Source organism: Felis catus, chromosome C2 (genome assembly GCF_018350175.1).
Source record: "Felis catus isolate Fca126 chromosome C2, F.catus_Fca126_mat1.0, whole genome shotgun sequence".
Taxonomy (NCBI): Eukaryota; Metazoa; Chordata; class Mammalia; order Carnivora; family Felidae; genus Felis; species Felis catus.
In genome coordinates, this window is record NC_058376.1 from 65,929,057 (window position 1) to 65,937,272 (window position 8,216).

The window sequence follows — 8,216 nt, forward strand, 5'->3', positions numbered from 1 at the left end:
GGTCTTCTGTGGTTCCATACATATATTTGGATTGTTTATTCTAGCTCTGTGAAAAATGCTGGTAGTATTTTGATAGAGATTGCATTAAATGTGTAAATTGCTTTGGGTAGTATAGACATTTCAAGAATATTTGTTCTTTCAATCTATGAGTGGGGAATGTTTTTCCATTTCTTTGTGTCATCTTCAATTTTTTTCTTCAGTGATTTATAGTTTTCAGAGTACATGTCTTTCACCTCTTCGGTTAGGTTTATACATAGGTATCTTACTGTTTTTGGTACGGTTGTAAAGGATTGATTCCTAAATTTCTCTTTCTGCTATTTCATTATTGGTATACAGAAATACAATGAATTTCTGTACATTGATTTTATACCCTGTAACTTTACTGAATTTATCAATTCTAGCAGTTTTTTAGTGGAAACTTTCAGGTTTTCTATAGATAGTATCATGTCATCTACAAATACCAAAAGTTTGATTTCTTCCTTGCCAATTTGAATGCCTTTTATTTCTTTTTGTTGTCTGATTGCTAAGGCTAGGACTTCCAGTACTATGTTAAATAAAAGTGGAAAGAGTGGACATCCTGCCCTGTTCCTGACTATAGAAGAAAAGCTGTTTTTCCCCATTTAGGACATTAACTGGGTTTTTCATATATGGTCTTTATTGTGTTGAGGTATGTTCCCTTTCAACCTACGTTATTGAGAGTTTTTATCATGAATGGAGGTTGTACTTTGTCAAATGCTTTTTCTTCATCTGTTGAAATGATACGGTTCTTATCCTTTGTTTTACTAATGTGATGTATCATATTGATTGATTTGTGAGTATTGAACCACACTTGCAACACAGGAATAAATCCCATTTGGTCATGGTGAGTGATTTTTTTTTAATGTATTGTTGGATTTGGTTTGCTAGTATTTTATTGAGAATTTTTACATCCATGTTCATCAGGGATATTGGCCTGTAGTTCTTGGTTTTTATTGGAGTCTTTATCTGGTTTTGGTATCAGGGTAATGCTGGCCTCATAGAATGAATTTGGAACTTTTCCTTCCTTTTCTATTTTTTGCAAAAGTTTGAGAAGAATTAGTATTAACTCTTCTTTAAATGTTTGGTAGAATTCACCTCTGATGCCACCTGGTCCTGTTTTGATTACTGATTCAATTTCTCTGCTGGTTATTGGTCTGTTCAAGTTTTCTATTTCCTCCTGTTTCAGTTTTGGTGGTTTATATATCTCTAGAAATTTATGCATTTCTTCCAGGTTGTCCAATTTGTTGGCATATAGTTTTTCATAATAGTCTCTTATAATTGTTTGCATTTCTGTGGTGTTGGTTGTTATTCCTCCTTCTCATTTGTGATTTTATTTATTTGGCTCCTTTCTCTTTTCTTTTTGACAAGTCTGGCTAGAGGTTTATCAATTTGATTATTTTTTGTCAAAGAACCAGCTCCTGGTTTCTTTGATCTATTGATTTTTTAGTTTCTATATCATTTGTTTCTGCCCTAATCTTTATTATTTCCTTCCTTCTGATGACTTTAGACTTCATTTTTTTCTCCCTAACTTCTTTAGATGTAAGGTTAGGTTGTCTATTTGAGATTTTTCTTGCTTCTTGAGGTAGACCTATATTGCTATATATTTCCCTCTTAAGACCACTTTTGCTGCATCCCAAAGGTTTTGAACTGTTGTGTCTTCATTTTCATTTCTTTCCATGTACTTTTTAAAATTTCTTCTTTGATTTCCTGGTTGACTCATTAATTGTTTAGTAGCATGTTCTTTAACCTCCATGTATTTGTGGTCTTTCCAGATTTTTTTCTTGTGGTTGACTTCTAGTTTCATAGCATTGTGGTCAGAAAAGTTGCATGGTATGATTTCAGTATTTTTTGTTGTTGTTGTTGAGGCCTGTTTTGTGACCCAATATGTGATCCATTCTGGAGAATATTCAATGTGCACTTGAAAAGAATGTGTATTCTGCTGTTTTAGGGATGGAATGTTCTGAATATATCTGTGAAGTCCATCTGGTCCAGTGTGTCATTCAAAGCCATTTTTTTCCTTGTTTTTTTCTGTTTACATGATCTGTCCATTGATGTAAGTGGGGTGTTAAAGTCCTCTAGTATTATCAATTCATTCCTTTAGGTTTGTTATTGATTGTTTTTATATTTGGGTGCTTTCATGTTGGGTGCATAAATATTTACAATTGAATTGTTCCCCTTTATGATTATATAGTGCCCTCTTTATCTTTTGTTAGAGTCTTTGTTTTAAAGTCTAGTTTGTCCAATATAAATATTGCTACTCCAGGTTTCTTTTGACATCCATTTGCATGATAAATGTTTCTCCATTCCTTTACTTCCCATCCGTAGGTATCCTTAGCTGTAAAAGTAAGTCTCCTGTAGGCAGCACATAGATGGGTCTTTGTTTGTTTGTTTGTTTGTTTTTATCCATTCTAACACCCTACGTCTTTTGACTGGCATGTTTAGTCCCTTTACAGTCAAAGTAATTATTGACAGATATGTATTTATTGCCATTTTATTACTTATTTTGTCATGGTTTCTGGTTATTTTCTGATCCACTCTTTTCTTTGTCACTTTTGGTCTCTCCTTTCCCCTCAAAGAATCCCCTTTAATGAAAATTTTACCCTTTGATCAACAATAAATTTAAATCATCTGAGACACCATGGTAGGTGTTTGGAGCACATAAGCCTTTATATAGTAGTTGAAATTTTTCTCTATTTACTGATGAGAAAACTGAGGAACAAGAGATTAAGTGACTTTTCAGTCATATTTGACTTTTAACTATATTGACCCTCACAGGTTGAAGTGATTCCTACAGATATATATAGATGACAGATTTTACTAACAGTGCAAGAGTAAGTGAATGAACAAAATAGCAAAGTTGACATTCTCCTACTCTTGGTAGAAACACTTCCTCATTCACATTGTTAGGTGAAAATAATGAGCTAATCAAATTTGACAAGAAATTGGCCTGAAATTTTGAAATTCTTGAGAAAAATTTTGCAAATACCAAGTTACCATCCACTATTGGTAAAGTCAACGCTTACCCTAAGTTTAAATATGATTGAGGGGCACCTGGGTGGCTCAGTCAATTAAACTTCAGACTTCAGCTGAGGTCACGATCTCGTGGTTCACGAGTTCGAGCCCCATGTCAGGCTCTGTGCTGACCGCTCAGAGCCTGGAGCCTGCTTCAGATTCTGTGTCTCCCTCTCTTTCTACCCCTCTCCCATTCATGCTCTATCTCTATCTCTCAAAAATAAATATTTAAAAAATTATATGTTTAAATATTGTTTATTATACCTTATCCTTTTTTATTCTTATATGTGTCTTATATGTGCATATCACATTAGGTCAAGAATATATGTTTTGTAAATATGCAGATTATATTGGAGCTGATATTAACATTTTTTTTACTAGTAGGATATAGGATCATAAAAGTTTCTAGACCACTATTTTAAACAAAGGTCAGGTTTCCAGATGGGTAAAGGGAAGAACATTCCAGGCAAAGAGAAGAGGTTATTCAATGCCAGAAATGTATGTAATGAGGTATTCAGAGAGCCGTAGGTAGTTTGAAATTATGCATATAGGATTAGCATATAAGGGGTGCCTGGATAGCTCAGTCAGTTAAACATCTACATGTTGATTTCAGCTCAGGTCTTGATCTTAGGGTAGTGAGTTCAAGCCCTGCATTGGGCTCTGCACTGGGTGTGAAGCCAACTTAAAAAAAAAAAAAAAAAAAATTGGAGCACCTGGGTGGTCCAGTTGGTTAAGCAACCTGTTTTGTCTCAGGTCATGATCTTACCGTTCCTGAGTTTGAGCCCCACATTGGGCTCTGCGTTGACAGTGCAGAGCCTGCTTGGGATTTTTTCTCTCTGCCTCTTTCTCAGCCCCTCCTACGTCTCTTTCTCTCTCAAAATAAATAAGTAAACTTAAAAAATTAAAATTTTTTAAGAATATTACCATATAAGATACAGACTTAGAGAAAATATGGGAAAACAATAATCAGATAATAGAAGTGTAGTTAGGTAAACTATATTATGTCCATATTATGCAGCCAGTAAAAATGTAAAGACTAAAAGCAACTCAGAAACAATACTAATTGAAAAATATAGGACTTCACATTATATGTTACCATATTTCCAATTCTGCAAAATATATATACATTCAGATCAAGACTGAAAAGGAAGGCAGAAATTACAATGATCCTGTTAACATATCAGCATATTTAATATAGATGAAAATATTAGCTTTAAATGTTTTCATTTAATATTTATACAATAAATCTGATATTAAAGGAAATTTGCCTCCAGACTAATTTCTTCACTGTGATTCACATATTCCTCAGAAAGCCTCTCTAGGGTGCCTGGGTGGCTCAGTGCATTGAGCCTCCGACTCTTGATTTTGGTTCAGGCCATGATCCCAGGGTCATGGGCTCAAGCACTGATTGGGGTTCTGTGCTGAGCACGGAGCCTGCTTGAGATTCTTTCTCTCCCTCTGCTCCTCTCCCCAACTCGTGCCCAATCTCTCTCTCTCTCTCTCTCTCTCTCTCTCTCTCTCTCTTTCTCTTAAAAAAAAAAGAGTGGGTTGCACCTCGGTGGCTCAGTTGGTTGAGCTTCCTTCCAAGCTTCAGCTCAGGTCATGATCTCACAGCGGGTGAGTTCAAGGCCCACCTCAGGCTCTGTGCTGACAGCTCAGGGCCTGGAGCCTACTTCGGATTCTGTGTCCCCCTCTCGCTGCCCCTCTCCCCCTCACACTCTGTCTCACTCTCAAAATAAATAAAAAACATTTAAAAAAAATTTTTTTAAGCCTCTGATTACATGGAATTCCTCAGCAACACTATCCACCACTAACATTTTTATTGATAATCCTTTGTAATGTGACTTAAATTAATAAGTCTAGCCAGTATCTACTGAGTACATACTATATGCAAGACATTTGTTAGATACCTGATATAAAGAGGTATATTAGCTACATGAGTGGCTCTGTGCCCTTGGGGAGCTTATCTTATAGGGAAACAAACACATGGTAAGTTAAATAATTATTTAAAATCACAATTTGAACCCATAAAAAACAAGCCAGAACACAATTTGCTCAAATGAATTTTCATGCTGTCCTATTTATAATAAGTGAGTGGAAAACACTTCAATCTAAAGTGGATCTTAAAGGATAAGTACTAGGATTTGGAGATGAAGAAAGGAGAGAGGAAGTAAATTATTTTCCACTACTTCATTTCCAACCCATCAGACAAACCCCCTTCTTAGTAAATTCTGAGGTGGGTGGAGCTGTCAGAGCAACTGAGGGCAATGTGAGTCTATTTATCTGACTTTAGAAAAACCAGTCTGGTTAGAACAGAAAGCTGATAGAAGAGACTAATGGAAGATAAGGTTTAAAAGGTAGTTTGGGGCCAGATTTGAATGTTACACCAAGAAATCTGGGCTTTGTCTTGTAGACATTGGAGAATTATGGGAGGCATTTTAGCAGATATAAGATGTCACTGCAGGAAAGCCTCTGAGGTAACTCACTTGTGTGGTTGCTGAATATGTGCCCAGGATAACAAGACATATCATACTTGGTCATGCTTGTTCCAATCAATGAAGTGGGCCCAAATGGGAAAGTAATAGGTGACTACCCAAAAAGGACAGTGTTTGAAATATTGCCACTGTGAAGTAGACTCTGGTTATATTAAAAGTTTCATATCAAGCCTTTGATAGGTCATATATAAACACTCTAATTTTACTATCCAAAGGACTGTACTATGTAAGATAAAAGGAGAACAAACCTTTGATGAATCCTTTTAGTTTTTTATGCTTGTCACATTTCTGCTCCTAAGAGGGCATATTGTGTTGTTAGTATATTATTACTAATTAGATTATTTGGGGCTATTTCAATATTATTCCATTTCTATTCACATTTTTTCAGAACTTTTTTAGACAACTGTAAGTACTTTGTGTTGATTGAATACTTTGACTTAAGCATACTTCTCTACAACAAATTCTAGGTAGTTCAGCTTTGTTTTATGTGCATTATAATGTAATAGATACAGGCCTGAGAAGTTCTCAGTCAGAACAAAAGTTTGGGAACTCATTAGCTGGCACCAAATCAGAAATGGTCAAATTTTTCTTCTTTACATGGAATAGGACTATTTCAGAATAGAACAAAAATCTTTAGGTCTTTATATAATGTTGATGGTAAATGTGGAACCTATGAGAAAACTGGCATTCTGTTTCTTGGCTATTGAATACCTTTGACTCGGAGTGAAAACTTGAAAAAAAAATATTGAAGTCCCATGGATTATCAAGAAGAAATTCCATAATGCAGAGAGGGCCAATCACTGGATTGTGGCCACTAAGATGCATCATTGCTCAACTTCATTCCTATACCTGTAGGATGGAATTCTACAAGGGAATGGGAGAGAACACACAAAGCCCCAAGGAATGTGTGTTCCTATGTAACTTCCCAATCAGACAGTAGTAGAAAATGCCAGATATCAGACCAGAAAGGGTTTTTGTGGGAGAGGGTTTATAATTCAGTTTTGTAAACCCATTAATATTTCATCACGTCTGTTATTCCTTATTTTTACAATTTACATTGTGTATTCATTAGCAGTGTTCCAGTGCTTGAAGATGAAAGTAATAACTTAGGAAAAATAACTAATATTTCCCTAAATAACTCTTACTACTGTTTTAGGAGCATTCAGGAGCCTCAGGAAAGTACTAATTCAGCCAGTTTGTAGACCACTACTTTAAACAAAGTTCAGTTTTCCAGATGGGTAAAAGAAAGAACATTCCAGACAAAGAGAAGAGGTTATGTAATGCCAGACATGTATGTAAAGAGGTATTTAGAGAGCTGGAGGTAGTTTGAATCTACGTATGTAAGATTAGCATGTAAGATACAGACCTAGAGAAAATAAAGGAAAACAGGATCAGTAATAGAGGTGTGGTTAGGTAAATTATATTCTGTCCATATTATGTGGTCAGTAAGAAATTCAGGTTTGGGTTTTTTTTTTTTCTTTTTGAGGAATCTACCAGCGTGAGACAGCTGAACACACACCCGCCACTCCCCACACCCGACCCTGTCAGCACGCTACTTTCTCCAACCATTACCTGAGAATTTGAATACAGTTTTCCCACTTAGTCTTCTTATCAAAAGTGATCCAATTATCCTAATTTTTATCATTAAACTCTTTGGCTGTGATTCTATACATTTTATAAGTTTTGCTAGTCTGCACTGGAAAAGAGGAAAAGACCCACTACTGAATATCCTGACACCACTAGGAAGTGCCTGTCGTACATTCTCTGTGTGCCCACAACTATGCCAGAGGTGGTGGGAAATACATTTGCTCACAGCAAATTGAGAAAACTGCTGTATATGTTTCAAAACCTGGCTATGGTCTGTTCATCTGCATTTTTAAAATATTTTCAATGCCAACAGAGTATGAGCCCTTTTAGAATTAAAACTAAATCCCTTACAGAGCCAAGTCAGCTGGAACTCTCAGTAAGTAAACTATTCTGTGGAGGTTAAGCTTTTAATCTGGCATGAGAGGAGTTAAAGTGAAGTACTTCTAAGCATAAGAGAAGCCATTGAGTGATAAAAAAGCCATTGAGTGACCCAAAGAGGACATACATGTAGTTTGTTGCCTTTATATCTGACTTTCTCTCCAACTTAAATGAAATTACATGGAGATATAAAGCATCTCTCTTGATCTCAGTTGATGTTGTACACATAGTAGTAACTCAAAAAGAGTTGGCAAAATGAGCAATATGATTGCACTTGAAAAGTGAAACATAATTGTAATGATTAAAATTACAGTTTTATAAAATATTTGCATATGGGGGCGCCTGGGTGGCTCAGTCAGTTAAGCATCAGACTTCGGCTCAGGTCATGATCTTCATGGTTAATGAGTTCGAGCCCCAGTTCAGGGTCTGTGTTGACAGCTCAGACCCTGGAGCCTACTTCAGATTCTGTGTCTCCCTCCTTCTGTGCCCCTCCTTGGCTCATGCTCTGTCTCTCTCTCCCTCTCAAAAATAAAGAAACATTAGAGAAATAAAAAATAAAATATTTGCATATGGGCAAGGATCCAGAGAAAATGTCCAAGAATAAAAAGTTGCTTGATTCATTCATTTGTTGGTTTTCTGAATGTTTTTTCTTACATTTAAAATGTTTCCATTATTGTTGCTACATATAATTTGAGTATCAGTTTTATTAAATTAAATGCATTCAAA